The sequence below is a fragment of the Ochotona princeps genome, chromosome 2 (assembly GCF_030435755.1).
Source record: "Ochotona princeps isolate mOchPri1 chromosome 2, mOchPri1.hap1, whole genome shotgun sequence".
Lineage (NCBI taxonomy): Eukaryota > Metazoa > Chordata > Mammalia > Lagomorpha > Ochotonidae > Ochotona > Ochotona princeps.
In genome coordinates this window covers 10,917,380-10,934,350 of record NC_080833.1, presented here as the reverse complement: position 1 = coordinate 10,934,350, position 16,971 = coordinate 10,917,380, and the positions used below count along the sequence as shown (strand labels likewise).

At 55.8% G+C, this 16,971-nt stretch overlaps 1 protein-coding gene across 1 annotated transcript in view; it reads right to left on the bottom strand.

The window, feature by feature from the left end:
* Positions 1-4,388, bottom strand: part of ACTL8 (actin like 8) — a 48,856-nt gene extending 44,468 nt beyond the window's left edge. The window contains exon 1 of the mRNA XM_004592425.2: positions 4,317-4,388. The gene's annotated coding sequence lies outside the window, so the exon portion shown is untranslated. The remainder of the gene's footprint in view (positions 1-4,316) is intronic.
* Between the last annotated feature and the right edge of the window lie 12,583 nt (positions 4,389-16,971).

The window sequence follows — 16,971 nt, the reverse complement described above, 5'->3', positions numbered from 1 at the left end:
GGCCTCAGGAGGGCTCCCTCCCCCAACCTTGGTGGCTACACCCGAGCAAGGAACAGAGTCTGGCTGCCCCCATGCCCAGAGCTAGCACCATGGACACCACATGTGGCGACTTCTCCCAGGTGGCTGATGCCGTGTTGGACTCCCGGGCAGAGGCACACAGCGGGCAGAGGGGCCATGGCCCCATCCATGGCGGGCTAAGGGGAGAAACAGGGACCACCCCGGGCCCTAGTAGCACATCACCAGTTACTGAGGAGCTCCGGGGGAAGTGAGGGCCTGCGCCAAGTGGAACTGTGTTTTGAAAGAGACGCTTGGCTATGAGAATGCAGACTCTCACCCACACTGGTCGGGGTACGGGATTTGGGGAGACTGGGAGGGCCCTGGGAGCTCACCACGTCCACCCCACACAGGCACACATGACAGGAGCCTGCCCGTACGCATGCATCTTGCAGCCCTCCTGATCACATGTAGCAGCCCTAGGGAGAATGACGTGTTCAGGGGCAACAAAGCAACCTCCACCAGGCCTCCTTGCCTTGCGTTCGCTTCCCATTCATACGGCCTAACCTGGAATCAGCCACGTGTCTAGCATGTGACTCAGCCCTACTGGTGCCTGGGCCCTCCTTATTGGGTACTGACTGGGCTGCCTGGTGCTGGAGTTGAGCAAAATGCCGAGTCCCACCCACTCGCATCCAGGAGCACTCACCCAGTCCATCCCCAAAGCAACCACAAGCCAAATGCCTCGCCCCTGCCCCCAGCTGGACAAAATATGTATAACAAGCCTTGTTCCTCCCGCTCCAAACCTTCCTAGCACCCCAACCCTCACAGACTCTGGGCCCACAGCCTAGTGCTCAGGGCCTACAGGAAAACACCTCCACACTCCCCGTTCCGTGCCCCACGCATGCACCTCCAGCAACAACAAAGGCGGGCCCACTTGCCGTCTGGCCTGCCTGTGTTCAGCCCCCCCTCTGCCTGGCTTCTATTTGTGTTTGAAAACATGACCTCCTCCAGGAAGCCCCAGCTGTAGTCACTAACAAGGCTGGGAAATTCCTCACCAGGCAGAAACTTCATCTGAGTAACCACGGCCACTCTGCTCAGGGCTGGAACTGGCAAACGGAGACTGACAGGGCGCTAGGCAAAGAGCTGACCCCTGTTGACCCCATGAGGTCCCTGTGTCCCGGAGGTCAGCACTCTGGAGACCGATGCCAGAGAAGCCCTGTCCATGGCAAGGACACGGGGCACAGCGGTCACAACAGTCCCCGGCCGGGAGTGTCCGGGTACCAACGAACAAACCGAGACCAGACGATGCCTCCCAGCCTCAGGAAGCATGTGGGCATTTGAGCAAGACAAGTTAGCAGAAGATCAATGTGCTGCAGCGGAGGACGGAGCACAGAAGAGCATTCTAGAACACAGCAATTTAGCAGACACAGAGGTACCTACTGGGAGCACTTAACCCACAAGGAGGACCTGGGCTACAGTTCTGTCTCCAGCTTCCAGTCCCAGCTTCCAGTCCCAGCTTCCAGCGCACGCAGCCCGGGACACCACAGTGATGGCTCCAATCACCGGTGTCCAGCATGCACGTGAGGCCCTTGACTGCGGTCCCTGTCTCAGCTGCAGGCACTTCTGGGTGGGCGCTTCTCTCAAGCTCTCTGCCTCATAAAATTGTTTCAAACCTTCACAATAACAAAAGCAACAGCCAACAATCACACAGGTGCACGGATTAGAGCTGAGTGACCCCCATGGGAAGAGTCCCCCAGCTCCACTGCCAGGACTAACAGGGACGTCCCTGCCGCCACCCTCCGGGCTGATGCAGGACTCCCACTCCAGTCTTCCCAGAACAGCCTAACCACTGGGCTACCCAGGTGCCCCATAAGAGCCTCCAAAAACTGAGGTCGAGACCTCAGGAAGGAGGCAGGGCGGTAACTCCACACACAGCCAAGAAGCTAGACCAGAAAAGCAAAGTTCTCACCAGCCGAGCTTGTCAGAAACCTTGACCAGGGGCTCTTACTCCAAATCTGCCCTGTGGGGGCCACAACAGCTGCCAGGATGCCCACACAGAGCTGGCTAGAGCAGGGGCAGGGGTGCTGGGGCTGCAGGCCCAGCTGTGGCAGGACCCCCTGGCACACACACAACCCCGCGAGGCTGATCTGTGGCTGGTGCTCCCTGGCGCCCTCTGCTGCCTGGAGGGAATTTAAAGGGCCCAGCTGCGTCTGCGAGCCGCAGCGGGGAAGGGAGAGGAGAAGAGACGGATACTCAGCAAGGCCCTCCCCTGCAACACCTGGGCTCCCACAGGAAGGCCCCCGACCCCTGCCCTCCCCCACAACACAGCTCCACTTAAACCCAAGGCATTCTCACCCTTCCACGTGCACCACTGCTCAGAGACAGTTCCACCGTGCTCTCCCCTCAGACTGACCTGCACAGTAGCTTCACCAGCACTGGCACATGACAGACAGAGGGAGACCGGGGCTGTAGCACAGCACCTGAAGTCACAGCCTGCAACGCCAGCACCCCCATATGGGTGCCAGTTCGGGTCCTGGCTGCTCCTCTTCCAATCCACCTCCATGCAATGCGCCTGGGAAAGCAGCAGAGAATGACCCAAGTGCTTGAGGCCCTGCACCCACGGGGTAGACCTGCAGGAAGTTCCTGGCTTCAATTTGGCCCAGTGCCAGCTGTTGCAACCATTTGGGGATTGAACCAGCAGGTGGAAGAGCTCTCCTGTAAATCTGCCTTTCAAACAAACAAAAACAAATTAAAAAAGAAAAAAAAAGACAAATGGGCAGGAGACAAGAAAAGAAGACTATTGGGCACTAAGTGGCTTTTCTAGGCCTCCACTGGTCACTGGGAACACCCTTGGCGTGGGCAGGAACAGCTAGGTCCCCAGAGAGCCAAGTGCGAGCAGGAACTCTCCCAGGGGCTTCTGGGCCCGGTCAGAGACAGGACCACGGCCAGGTACCCCAGGACTGTCTGGCCACTTCCCCACACCCTAGGAAATGGCCCCAGGTCTTGCAGGAAGGGTTTGGGTGACACAGCCAGGGCACCCCGCTTCTCCAGGCATGCAGGGTCTGGGAACTGACTTGGAATTGAACAAGAAGAGCAGTTATGACCGTCTTCTGGGTGCTTTGAGTGCGGCATACAGACCCAGGGCAGTCTGTTCACATACTCACACCCCCAGCCCCAGCTCCCCAAGCCCTAGATTGCCCAGCCTCGCACCCCACAACCCCAGCTTGCCCAGCCCCAGCTCCCCCAGTCACAGCACAAACACATTTGAAACGGAAACTGCACCTGTATGAACACACGAAAGCTTTCTTCTTGTCACATTATTCCCTGAACAGCACAGTGTCACAACTACTGCCATCTGAACTTATATTCTCTTTTTAACAAGATTTATTTGCTTATTGGAAACTCAGAGTTACAGAGGCAGAGATCTGCACCCACTGACTCACTCCCCAGGTGACTGCAAGGGCCAGCACCGGGCCTGACCAACAGCAGGAACCTCCTCTGGGTCCCCAAGTGGGTGCCATCCTCTGCTGCTTCCAGCCTGAGCAGGGAGCTGGACCCAGAGAGCTGGTAGTGATGGCTCAATGAGCTGGTGTCCTGCCACCCGCGGGGGCCGCCTGGAAGCGGGTTGGTCTCGGACCAGCCCCAGCCCACGGCAGGCAGCGAACCAGCCCCAAACGTCTCGGCTGCAGGGGCATCTCTGGGGTCCCTGCACTCTCCCAGCCCACGTCGGTGTGGGTCCCACTAGGAAAAGGAAACCCAGAGAGTCTCGGGGGACCCGTAACTTTCAGCAGGAACCCCAGAAAAGCCAACGGGAGTCCATACGAGGAACGGCCACGGCCCCCCGCCAGGCCGACCCACAGCGGGCTGAAACCCCACTTAGGGGCCCTGGGAACCATGGCAGGGGCCCCCAGAGGTGGAATTCAATCACCAAGGAAGAACCCCAAGGTTGGAGGACCCCAAAGAACACCTGGATAGAGGTCAAGTCCCCCCAAAAGAATCCCCTCCCCCAGCCAGGGTCCCCCTCAAAGAGGCTCCCACCCACACCAGAGACAGCCTCAAAAAGCGCCCCGCGCCCCCATACAGGCGGTGGGGAAGCAGCCCAGCTCCAACATGGCCTCTAGGGAAAGCCGCGGGGGCTGAGGCCGACCCCACGAGGCGACCCCTGGGAAGGGGAAAGCGGGGAGCCCCTCTCCCACAGAAGACCCCTGCCCGCCTCGGGGCCTGGTCTGGATGGAGCAGGACGGCGAGACAGGGCAGGGACTCCACCAACTTCTGGAAAAAGATTTCCCACAACGGCCCAGAAACCCGGCCTAGTCTCTCACCCTCAAAAGAATCTCGAATTTGAGCGGCTGTGCTGGCTGAGGTGGCTTGGTGGGGTGGGACGCCTGCGAGGCTGCGGTGGGTGGCCTTGGGCGACGGTGGGTGGGCGGCCGGCCTCGGACAGCGGTGGGCGGCCTCCGGTGGCCGTGGGCGGCGGTGGACCAACCCAGGCCCCTTCGAGCCTCAGCCGCGCCCGCCCCGTCGCGCCCCGCAGCGCCCCCTGCCGCCTACCAGAGCCTCTGGCAGCATTTAAAAGGCCCTGCTGCCTGGGCTCACAGCAGCCAAGAAGGGTGCACGTCCCTGGAGAGCTTGCACGGGCCAAAGAATAGGAACACAAACGAGACACTACCGGGAACAGCGCAGTCTGCAGGTTTCCAAACTGAAAGATAGACGAGGTGATCTACAAGAACAGAACTCAAAAGGCAGGTGTCTAGAGTAGGCGGTTCCTGTAAGAGTCTATATACATTTCAGAGACTATGGAAATGCTTTTTATAAGTAATTTTATGATGATGTTTTAGTTATACAAGTAGGAGCTGGTGACAGATGTACATGTATTTGTGAAAACTTTTCTGACTGAATATTGAAGATTTATCTCTTTGCACAGAAACTACCTCTCAATGTTGAAGATTTTTATTTATTTATTGAAAAGGCACAGGGAGCCTCAGAGCTAGGCTCCCCCCCATCCACTGCTCCGTTCTCCCAAATGCCCACAGGGAGCCCTGGCTGGGGCTAAACGTGGGAGCTGGAAAGCCAGTTCCGGGGGCAGGAAGGCGACCAGCTGAGCTATCGCCAGTGCCTTTCAGGGTCCACGAAGCAGGAATCTGGGATCAAGAGCCAGAACCAGGAGTCCAGGCAACCCCCAAGGGCAGATGGAGGCTCCCAAACGAGCATCCCAACCGTGAGGCTAATGGTCAGACTTTAAAACATCACTTCCTGAAGTTTTGTTACCACGTCCACAGTGACCGGGTACTACCTGCCCACCATAGGCAGGTGAATCAGATCGGTATATTGGGCTTTCTTCACAGCAAGTTTCTGAGGTGTCCCCACATCCTCAAGCTGTGGGCAGCTTTGAGGGGCTCCCACAACCTTCTCCTGGGTCGGTCATGGCACCCTGAATGCTAATGTTAGCTTGGGGGAGACAGAGTCTCCTGGAACTTCCTGTGTGCCCAGTGTACACTGGGCACCCGGTACTGGGTCATTGTCTCTCACAACTGATCTACCATGCGAGCATCTCTGTGACCCCACTTGACAGGAGAGAACACCAAGGTGCACCTTGTCTGTGCCCACGCCCTCTGCCGCCTTGTGTCTGTAGTCACGTGGTCCTAGCTTCAAACCCAGCTGTTCCACTTAGGAACTGTGGGCCTCCAGCCTGACAAGCAGTCACTCAGAGCCTTGCTGTACCCATCTTCAAAATGGGAGCCCTGATATTTCCTGCTTGGATTGTTCTGGGGGGTGCCACTGAGCTTATATGCCTGGAACGTGGAGCCTGGAGTCGACCCCAGGGCAAACAATCCTGAGGCATGACATTAATTCCAAGTCACACCTGTTCTCACATGCTAACCCCTGTAAAACCAGAATACGTCTTACCATCCGTGGCCGCTCAGTCTCCTGGGACATGACGATTGTGACACGGCTGTCAATATCTGTGCAAAAACAGATCTGGCCCAGACTCTTCCTATTGTTGGAGCCGGTGTTGCACGTTAAGCTGCCACCTACAACGCCAATTCCAGCATCCTATAGGAGTGTAGATTTGAGACCCTGTATAACTCTGCCTTTTTCAAATAATTCAATAAAGCTTAAAACAAAATTCTTCCCATGATCACTTCTATTCCTAAGCAACTCAGACAGCTCTTTCCAACAATAAAATCAGGCGCGGGCTAAGAAGGCATGGTGCTGTCCTGCAGTGCATAGTCACTTTTCTCCGGCAGCATGATGTACATTACTGGTGCATCGTGCAGCCGAGGGCACGACACGCAGACACACCATTTGATGAGCCGTGGGACAGACTGTTGTCAAAGCCCTGGTTCCCCACAGGTGACAGCTGGGCTATTGTTCCCCATCTTGCCACCAGCCCTGCAGAAAGTGAGGTGTGCGCATTTTTGCTTCTTCCCCAAAGAAGACTGAGTAGTTTCCCCACCCTCACTCCCACCCCATGAAGGCTGGGCTTGGCTCTGTAGCTAGCCTGAGAGGCACCAGGTTCAAGGTTAACCCGTAAGCAAACAGTGCATGGTTCTCTGAGCACTTAAAACAGGCCCTGAGTAGCCACCGGAGAAAGAATGAGAGACAGAGCAAGCCTACCTGGACCCAACCTTCAGCCCAGCACAGGGGAAGCAAGGAAGAAGGAAAATGGCTGTGGGACGGGAGCTGTTTGTTACACAGCAGCAACAGACTAACAACAGCCTGCACCCCCTTCTGCCTCACGTCTGGGCAGGGCTGGTGCAGAGGGGCAATGGAGCAGGCACAGGCTTGGTGCAGAGCTCAGCCTGCCACGGAAGAGCTGGGTAGCCTTGGCAAGTCATCTGGAGCTGCCAAATCAGCTCCCTTCACTGCACACTGGGGCTCCCTCATCACAGGAGCAATAAGCTCAGGAAAGGGTATGCAGGGACCTCCCAGAAATCCTTGCAGCAGCAGGTGCTCTGGACACACCCGTTCCCTTTCTTTGAGTGTGTTAGTGATGGAATCCATGACTGAGGTTCCAGAACCCTGGAATGTCCCAGAAAGCTCTCTTCTCATGTTCAGGGCACTTGATGGAAAGTTCTAGAAGGGATATCTGGGACAAAGTGGATCAGGGACCAGCAGTTTCCAAGCTGCTGCTAGCACCTTGTCCCTCCCCACCATTCCCTGCCAGGAATCTGCTTTACCAGCTCTGCTTCCCACTGCGTGGGTTGGTATCAGATTCAAATGTGGCAGACTTTGTGCACATCCAGAATTTTCCACCCCAGTGACTACCTGTTTAAAAAGCGAGGGAAAATGGTCAGTGTAGTGGCATTGCCAGTTCAGTAACCACCTGCAACAGCAGCATCCCATTCGGGCTCTGGTTCACGTCCCAGATGTTCAACTTCCAAACCAGCTCCTTGCTAATGCACCTGGGAAAGCAGCAGAAGATGCTGCAGGTGCCTGAGCCCCACACCCACAGAGGAGACCAGGAAAAGCTTCAGGCTCCTGGTTTCTGCCTGGCCAAGCCCTGGCCATTGAGGTTATCTGGCGAGTGAACCAACAGATGGAAGATTTCTGTGTGTCTGTCTGTCTGTCTCTCTCCCTCCCTTTCTCCTCTCTTTTCATGTCTCTCTATAACTTAAATAAATAAATCTAGAAACAAAGAAAGAAGAAGAGAGAGAGAGGGAGGGAGGGAGGAAAAGAAATGAAAAAAAAGAAAGGAAGGAAGGGAGAGGTTGAGAGATAGTGAAGTGAACAGCTGTTCTCGAGTCCAGACTTGGGGCACAGGGGACCCCACTGCCCTCTCCTTCTGGCAAGCCCATTCCAGCCCACCCACCTACGGTCCTGGCCCAGAGGAGAGAGGCCAGGCCGACTCTGCCACAGCCAACCCTGGGTCCTACGCAGCAGGTCACTGACACCCTCCAGGCCTCCTTTTCCTCGACCTGCACTGCAGCATGCCTAGGAAGCCACACCCCACCTGAGAGCCTGGAGGAAGCTGTGGGCAGTCCTCCTCAACCAGAGCAGTGCCTTCATTCCCACAACTCAGCAGCTGGGGGCACAACTCAGCGACCCCAGCGGAGCCATCTCGAGGCCCAGAGAGCCACGTGTTGCCCAGAATGCCCGGGCTGGAGGTCCAGGGGCTGGTCTCACACCTGGACCCTCGCCCATCTCTCTAGTTTGCGAAGCCTGCTTGGGCCCAGCAGACCTTTCTCCAGAGCTCCTCTCCCAGGGATCTCTGTGGCACTTGACTTCATCCCGGCTCATGAGCTTTCCCTTGGTTGCCATGGTTTTTCTAAGCTTCTGTAGAGAACAGGCCCCGAAAGAAGGACCAAGTTGGCTAATCAGCCAGCTTTGGGCCGGGAGGGTCTTCAGAGGGGACCTGCAGGTAGCAGCATGCACACAGACACACACACACACACACACATGCACACATACAACCATGCACGTGTGAATGCATACATGTATACGTACGTGTACACAGTGTACACACAAACACATACACATTACATGCATGTATGTGTACATACGCATACATGTGCATGTGGTGCATATACCCCAGCCCCACGCCTCCACTCCTTATCCCCAGGACACTATCACAGAGCTTACTGTCACCTCCCTGTCTCATTGCCCACTTCCCTCCGCCCTCTGACCCTGTCACTCCACTTCTGTCAAAGCCATGAGGTCAACAAGGCTTGGGGGATATAGATTGCTACTAAAGCTGGGCAACTGGGGACCCCACTGGTGCTGATCCTGTCATGTGCCCGGACAGTCATCATCTCAGGACATTCTCCCACAGCTTTCCACACGTGTCAGGCGCTATGCAGAGTGCTCAATGAGTCTAATCTTACATTGGACGTACAAGGTCAGTATCCTCGTATGTTATTCATCCACTGCTCCAAAGCATATTACCCCCAAAGTTTAGCAGCATGCAGCCCCCGGGGCTCAGGAAGCTGAGAGCAACCTAGCTGGGCAGCTCCGGGTCTCCCTGGAGGTTGGAATCGCCCGCTGGTCAAAGGAGTGGGCTCAGCTTAAGGCTTGACTGAGGCAGAAGGCTGTAAATCCAAGGTCAGGCACGAGCTGATGAACAGGTCCCAGGTTCCCTGGCTTTGGCTGCCATTCCTTGCCCTATGGGATGCCCCCTGGCTGTCTGGGTGGAATCAAGAACAACCACCACAACCCCCAGAGTGAATACTCGGAGAGAAAGGACCCAAGACGGAGCTGTAGTATCTGGCATGTCCTGTCGGTCATGTAGACCAGCACTGGTGTGACGTAGGAGGGCACCAAGCAGGGGCTACAGAAGGGAGGAGGTGGTCACAGGAGGCTTCAGGAAACTGGCAGCCTCACCTCACTGTAATTTTTTATGTATGTATTTTCTGAATATTTATTTATGTTTATTGAGAACGTAGATTTACAGAGAAGGAGAGACGGAAAGATCTTCCATCCACTGGTTCACTCCCCAAATGGCCTCAACGAGCAGAGCTGAGCCAAGCCAAAGCCAGGAGCCAGGAGCTTCTTCCAGATCTCCCACGTGGGTGCAGGGTCCCAAGGCTTTCGGACATCCTCTGCTGCTTTCCCAGGCCACAAGCAGGGAGCTGGATGGGAAGAGGAGCTGCTGGGGCATGAACCGGGACCTATATGGGTTGCTGGCACTACAAGGCAGAGAATGAGTCATTTGAGCTACCATGCCAGTCTCTATTTTTTTATTTACTTGATAAGCAGAGAAAGCACCCACATCTCCATTCCCCAAATATCCCCCAGGACTAGGGCTGGGCCAGCTTGAAGGCAGGATCCAGGAACTCAATTTGGGTCCCCTGCATGGAGGTGACGGTGGAGGTGAAGAGGGATGCTGAGCACGTGATGATGAGACTGGTAATGAGGAGGAGGATCAGCAATATCTCCTTGGATTACTTCCCATATTACCTGGAGCCAACACTGCCTTTCCCCTCCACAGCCCTGGCCTGCCAGTGTGTAGTCCCTAGGCCAGCCATGCAGGTGTTCCCCGAGCACCCACTCAGAGTGCAGCGGGTACCCCTTCCCCAGCCCATGCCGGGGCGTGTGACCAGGGCCATCCACAGTCACCCAAGAGGGGAGACAACCTTCCTGCACGGCTCTGGTCAGCTCTGGTCCTACCATCCCTGCCCCTGAGTAAGGAGAGTGCAGGCCTGGGTCCCCTGGTCGCCTCCCTCAGGCAGCCTCCTGTGGCTCCCCGCAGTGCTCAGCCTCTGGGGGCTGTCAGCTGATGAGGGAGAGGCAGGAGGCCCGCCTGGGGAAGGGTGACCTTGCTCCAAAGCACTCCAGCAGAAGGACACTCAGGACCGACAGCACACACTTGCGCAGCGCACACAAACACCGCTGAACTGAGCGAGAGGGAGATGAAGTCTTTGAACTCACATTAATCATGATAATGCCTCGTCTGCTTCCTCCCTGGCGCTCGCTCTCCAGGTCGCCTTAACCCTCACTGCCCTGCTCTGGCAGGCCCCCTCCCCCACACCACAGGCTCCCGCCTCGCCAAGCCGCTTGCTGGTAACAAGAGTGCATTTTTTAAAATGATTTACTTATTTTTATTAGAAAGGCAGATTTAAAGAGAAATGGAGGGACAGAAAGATCTTTCATCTACGCTTCACTCCCCAAGTGGTCACAGCAACAGGACTGGGCCCAGGTGAAAGCCAGGAGCCTGGAACTTCATCTGAGTCTCCCACATGGGTGCAGGGGCCCAAGCACTTGGGCCATCTTCTGCTGCTTCCTCAGGCACATTGGTAGGGAGCTGGATCAGAAGTGGAGCATCCAGGACTCAAACCAACACTCGCGTGGGATTCTTGTGTTGCAGGCAGTGGGTTAAACCACTATACAACAACACCAGCACCCTCTAAGGGCACATGTTTTCCCAACTCTTCTTGCCAGACTCTCTGTAGCCAGGGTCACTCCAAGGCATGGGCAAAGCCCAGGGGATAAAAGCCAGGGAGGAGGGTCTGTGGCTCGGATGAGGGCCCCCAACTTCCTGTGCTTTGTCAGCGTCAAAACTGAAAGCCTCACCCCTCAGGAAGCCCTTGGCTCCCAGGCCAGCCTAGTGGTACAGCAAGCCAAGCCCCACACAGCGAAGGCAGCACACGACGGTTCCAGGTTCCTGGTCCAGCCCTGGGTGGATTAACTGACCTAAGGCTCACCATGCCCCTAGGAGGCAGGTAATGCTATAAACCCATTTCACAGGTCAGAAAACTAAGGCCCAAAGACTCACTGTTGGAAAGTGACCGTTTGAGATCTGAACCCATGAGTTCAAAGCAAAGGACACTCCAGCTCTTGGCCACCACGCCAGGAATGGGGTCCCAGGCCACCTAACCTTTCAGTTTCCCTCATTGCTATGTCCTGACTGCTAATTAAGAAAGCAGTGCATTTCAGGGCATCCACAAGAGATCTCCAAATCATAGTCTCTGCCCCCCAGCTCCCTGTGGCTGCTCTGGGACTTCTACAAAAGAGAATAAAAATTCACCCACCCCCCCACCGCCCACACGACCCCCAGGGAAGGCTTTTTCCCCACAAACAGCCAGTGAGAGTAACAGGAGGGTTCACCGGCGACCCCTCCCCAGCCCCACTTCTGCTCCAGTCCCCCAGCCCGAGCCCCTCTTCCGGCCTCTTGCCACCAGCAGCCCGAGAGCCAGCAGCCCAGGTTCCCTCCTCCGAACCACCACCAAGTTAACATCACAAGCTCATTTCATGTTGGCTGGGTCCAATTTGGTTGCTGGGTTTCAAGAACAGGAAGTTTAATTAAAACCCAATAACAAGCATGGAACAGAAACTCGGTGCTCACAGCTGACTTTGCCTGGGAATTGCCAACGGGGAAGCCAGTGCTGCTAGGGTAGGCACTTTGACACAAATCATCTGATGCAACTTGGGCTGTTAATATTATACCCATTTGACAGGTGGGCCGACTGAAGTTGTCATAGGCGGAGAAGTGATGAAGCTGGGACTTGAACTCATTTCCGAATGGTTCCCAAGTCTGTTCTCATAGGCACCAAGTTGTGCCCACCTCCCAGGCATTCACTACCCACGGGGACCTCAGGGAGTGCTAGGGCTCTGACCCCTGTGTGATCCTGGAGTGTGAGAGCCCCGCAGGGACTGGGTGCAGGGGCTGGCCTCTGTGGGAGACAGCGTGTGCCAGGGCAGCCCACCCCCTCTCCTCTCCTCCCAGCCAGGACCCAGTCATAACGTGTGCCTTGTATCTCCCCTGCTGAGCTGAGAAAAGCCAGTCCTAGGCTCCTATTCAGGCACAAGCACATCACTGTCTTTGGGCCCCAGGCCTGGGGGAGGCTAGCGGCGAGGGGCTTCCCTTCCCCTCTAACAGGGACAGGTGACGGTGCCCTAAGGTCCCTACCTGGGACAGCTCCAAAGTCAGACCCTCCTCCAGCTGGGCCGGCCCTGTCCAGTCTGGGTGCCACACGGGGCAGGCTCTCCGTTTCAGCCTCCTCTCCTCTGTGATTGACAAGTAGTAGCTGTCCGTCTTTACGGGGAGTGGGGTGAGCTTTGGGAACTTGGCCCCTGCGCATTGACAGGAAGGCCCAGGCACACCATCACTCAAGCCTCCCTTCGTGATAAACATTCGCCATCCTTTCTTCCCATGGTTTCGGGTTCCAGGGCACAGCAGCAGCAGCCAGAATCCGGCTCGGTGGGGATGAGCCTCCTGGGCGTGACTTCACCCATGAACCCAACTCTCCCCTCTTCACCTGCCCTCCCTGCCCTGGCCCGTGCTCTGCCCCTCCCAACTGCACCTGTGAGTAAAGCCATATAATCGTTGTCTGGCTGGCTGGCTTCACTTGACATTGGATGTCTAGTTCCATCCACACTGCTGCTAGTTCCATCCACACATTTTTATGGCTGAGCAGTGTCCCCTGGCAGCTCCTGGAGGACCACCCTGTCCCCTCCTCCCTGCAGCTTCTCCACACACCTGCTCCCCACCCACCACCCTGCACAGAGCTCCTGCCTGGCATCCACCCCCAGCTCTGCCGTGCGTACTCCAAAGACACCGTGACCACCCTGGGATGAATCTACTTGGTTCCTTTCCTAACACCCAGGGCCTGATTTTCAGGCACCTGTCTCCAGCTTTTGCTTTAGACCAGAGTCGAGGTGGTCCTCCCAGGACCGCAGCCTGGGTGCGAACATTCTGTTCCAGACAGGCTGGAGGAACACGCTGTGCAGGCAGGCAGCTGGGCGTGTGAGGCAGGGAGGGAAAGTTGATTTGCTTTAAGTTGTTTACAAGCCAGACAAGAGCTCTTTGCAGAGGCTTCTGGGAGACTCCTCCCAGGGGCCTGGCTTCACAGGGTCCAGCCCCCGGGTCTTGAGAACCAAATGGGCCATATGAACCCATGCAGCCCACACCCAGGTCCTGAAAGCACCTGCTGAAAACAACTTCATCCATCCCTTGCACCTGACCACAGCTTCTTCAGCATTTCAAGGGAGCGCTTGTGAGAAATTGGTCACCGGCAACTCCAGGCAAGTCCCAGGAAATCTGGGACTCCCACATTGCTAGTCTCCAGTCCCCAGAGACCAGGTCTCTGCTCTGTCCCACCTGCCAGGGGAGCAATGCCACAGCCCCCCCTCAGGCAGGGAAGTCTCTCTCCTGCAGTTTAACTGAAATCCAGCACCCCCTCAGCCTGCTGCACCCCATCTCAGGCCCTGCGCCCAGCCTGACTGCTATGTCAGGTCTCCCACGGTGGCAGACTCGATGTCCTCGCCCCTCCAGAGGCTGGACTGTGGTAGTTATAAGCAGCCTGCCTGTTCCACCTACTGGCAGGGCCTGACCCCAGGGAGGGTCAGGTGGGGTTGATGGGATCACAGATGGGCTATGAAGCCACACATTCTTCCATTATGAAAGAATGACACCCCTCAAATTGCAGAAACACGGCGCAAGCCCTGGTCTGCGGAGGGGTAATGAAGAAAAGGAGGACCCGGGCTGATTTATATCAGCCGGAGGAAGCCGGAGACATTCATTTCCCCTCTAAATGATCTGCTCTGACTCCTAAATATTCAATAATTTCCTAGCTGGAGAATAGATTTCCTTTTCCTTCCCCAGCCAAAGGTTTGCATGAAGGTATTAAGGGGTGTACACCAAAGCCACAGCCCCCTCTCCCTTGCCCAGCCCAGGGACACTTTGCAGCAACCCAGGACCACATATGCCTTCCACTTGGTCAGCAAGCCAGGCCTGGGCCAGAGGCTCCTGCGACGGTGCCCAGTCCACAGCCCCACTAGGAATCTGCAGTCTGTCGGCGTCTCTGTTCTGTTTTCTCCACTAGGGGGCAGCCCTGAGCGCAGGCACTGTCTTAGGTTTCCTCTTGTGTCCCCAACGCCTGGCTCTGTGTATGACATAACAGATGTTCACTATTTATTGAATAAGTGAATAGACGGATGAATGAATGAATGAAGAATGAATGATGAATGCGTAGAAGGATGAGTGGATGGCACCATAACCATTATTCACTCAGCTCCTTAGGGGAAGGACGGGGATTTTTTTCTCCCTCTGTGCTGGAAACACACGATAGGCAGCCAGTAAGTGTCCACAGAATTAATGCATCCGAGAATGAACCAGTTACCGCCCCAACCAGGCTGGAACACTCCCTGTCCCAGGGAGCTCCCTGGCTCAACCAAGGTCAGTGTCTGCCCAGCAGGGGTCCTGATTCTTGAGTCCCATCCAGGCCTGGGGGAGCTGGGAAGGGTGCTGGGCATCCCTTGGCAGAGGGGAGAGTGAATGACACAGGTGGCCATGGGCATCTCAGGGCATGGGGCTCTGACGTAGTCGGGGAAGAGAAACCCAGCTAGGAAAGATCGCATCAATCCCTCCCCCAGCCCTGGGCCTAGGGACTGGAAGAAATTCAAGTGCCCTAAGGGGGCAAGGGGCTCTAACAGCATGCCAGAAGACAGAGACCAACAGACGAAGGAGAAAGAGACAGATGAGGCCCAGTGGGTTAGAAGGCTGACACCAAGCAAAGGCAAAACAGAATGAGGCAGAGCTGTAAAACAGCAGGACTTCCAGACCCACCAGTGCCATGGGACCGACCCTGGAGAGTGGGCCAGGAGAGAAGAGGGCCTGCTGCCATCTTTGTCAGAGGCAGGAGTCTGGACTGAACAACTCTGGGGTGCTGTGACCTTGAAGGCAATTGAGGTCTCCCCCTGCAGAAGCTGACTCCTGTCTGGTTTGGGGGAACCTACCCAGAGGGTGGGCCCCCACATACCCGAGCAGTTACCTATGCCGTTATGTTGTCCGATTGCCATGAGCAGGAGTAAAGGGTCTGTCAGGAGTGCACGCTACTGCGCCAGGCACCACTGTGAACTAAAACTAGAATGTGAGCGTTCTAAGGACAGGGGCTCTGTCTGGCTCACCCAGTGAACTGCTGCCCAGTACATGTCTCTGGAATACAAACACAGGATGGAGAAACAGATTCCCTAGCAGCAGCACCAGGCTCCAGGGGGCCACCTGGACCGCTGCCTGGGCCCAGAGCCTAGGGGTGGCTGACAAACTTGGGCAGTCCTTCAAAATCACTCCAGGGAGAAAACTGCCCACATGATACCAGTGCCGGGCCTGCAATGAGCTCCCGGTGGCTGTGGCAGGCTCATAGGAGGCCAACAGTCTAGAAATTCATCTAGAGACATCCTCGGTGTTCTGCCTACAAGTACAACTTCCAGGGAAGCAAACCCAGTGGCCCCCAAACACCCGTGACGTCACTCACTGGGGTTCCATTCCGTACCATCTTCAGCGGCAGCGTAGATCTTCCAGAAAGGGCTCCTAACCCTCTGTGCCATCAGGGTGGGAGGAGCTTCTCTGATTAACCAGAAGTGCTTCTCTGTTTCTTGGGATCACTTCCCAACCTGTCCCAGGGAGCTGGCGTCTGTGGGTTTTCCTTAAGCCCCCCGGTACTGGAGGGCGAGGACAATGGGACTTGTCACCCTTCTCCCACCACGGTGTTGACAGACCCCTCAAGGGCAGAGGAGTTGAAGGACATGGGCTGGAGAAACTGAAAGTTGGTGCAACCTTGTAAGGACACACCACTCAGAGCACTGATTCATCTGGGGGAGATGGGGGTGACTGCAAGTGAAGGACCAGGTCCTAGAACCCCAGATCCCCTCAAAAGGGGTTCAGTGACTCCTTTAAGCAAGCATGGTAGAGGCAAGAGGCAAGAGGACCCATGGTCCAGCTGTGGGTGGCACAGCCCACAGGCTCCACATAGGGAGGACATCTGACGTCAGCTTTTGGTCCCTGGTCCTGGATGCTGGGAACTTCCAGAGCTGGCTACATCCATGGTGTTGTGTAATTCTGACCCACTCTGTCTTTAGGACAGGATGAGGTTGTTCAACCTCTGGGCCCATGTCCAGTCTGGGCTGTTGCATCTGGTGCAGCTGCCTCCCTCACTGCCCTCTACCCAGTACCAGTCATGCCCCATGCTGAATTTCCAAGCTCCAAAGGCTGAGACTTTTCAAGGGTGACAGCATAATGGTGGAAAATTCCATGCCTGCCTTCATATGGCAGGTCAGTCAAAATGCAGGTGCGCTAAATATATAAATTCACCTTCAAGAGTGGACAATGTGGTACAAGGGGTCAAGCCCCCACTTGGGCGTTCTCTGTCAGAGTGCCTGGGTTGAGTCCCTGCTGCTCTGCTTCTGAGACAGTTCCATGCTAGTGTGCCTAGGAAACAGCAGAGGAGGATGATCCAATGCCTTGGGCCCCTACCACTCATGGGAGACGGATGGAGCGTTGGGCTCCTGGCTTCAACATGGTCCAGCTCCAACTATTTTGCAGTCATTTGAGAAGCAAACAAACTAGCAGATAGAAAATCTCTCTCTGGCCCTCTGCCTTTCAAAAGACTAAATTTTAAAATAACAATAATAATAAAATAGTTATCATAAGTCTTTCTGTGTGTGTGAAGTGTATATGAAAACATAAATCGGTTTTGTATTTAAGATTTGGGTCCTATTCCCCAAGACATCCTGTTACGTACAAATAGTCCCAAATGGAAA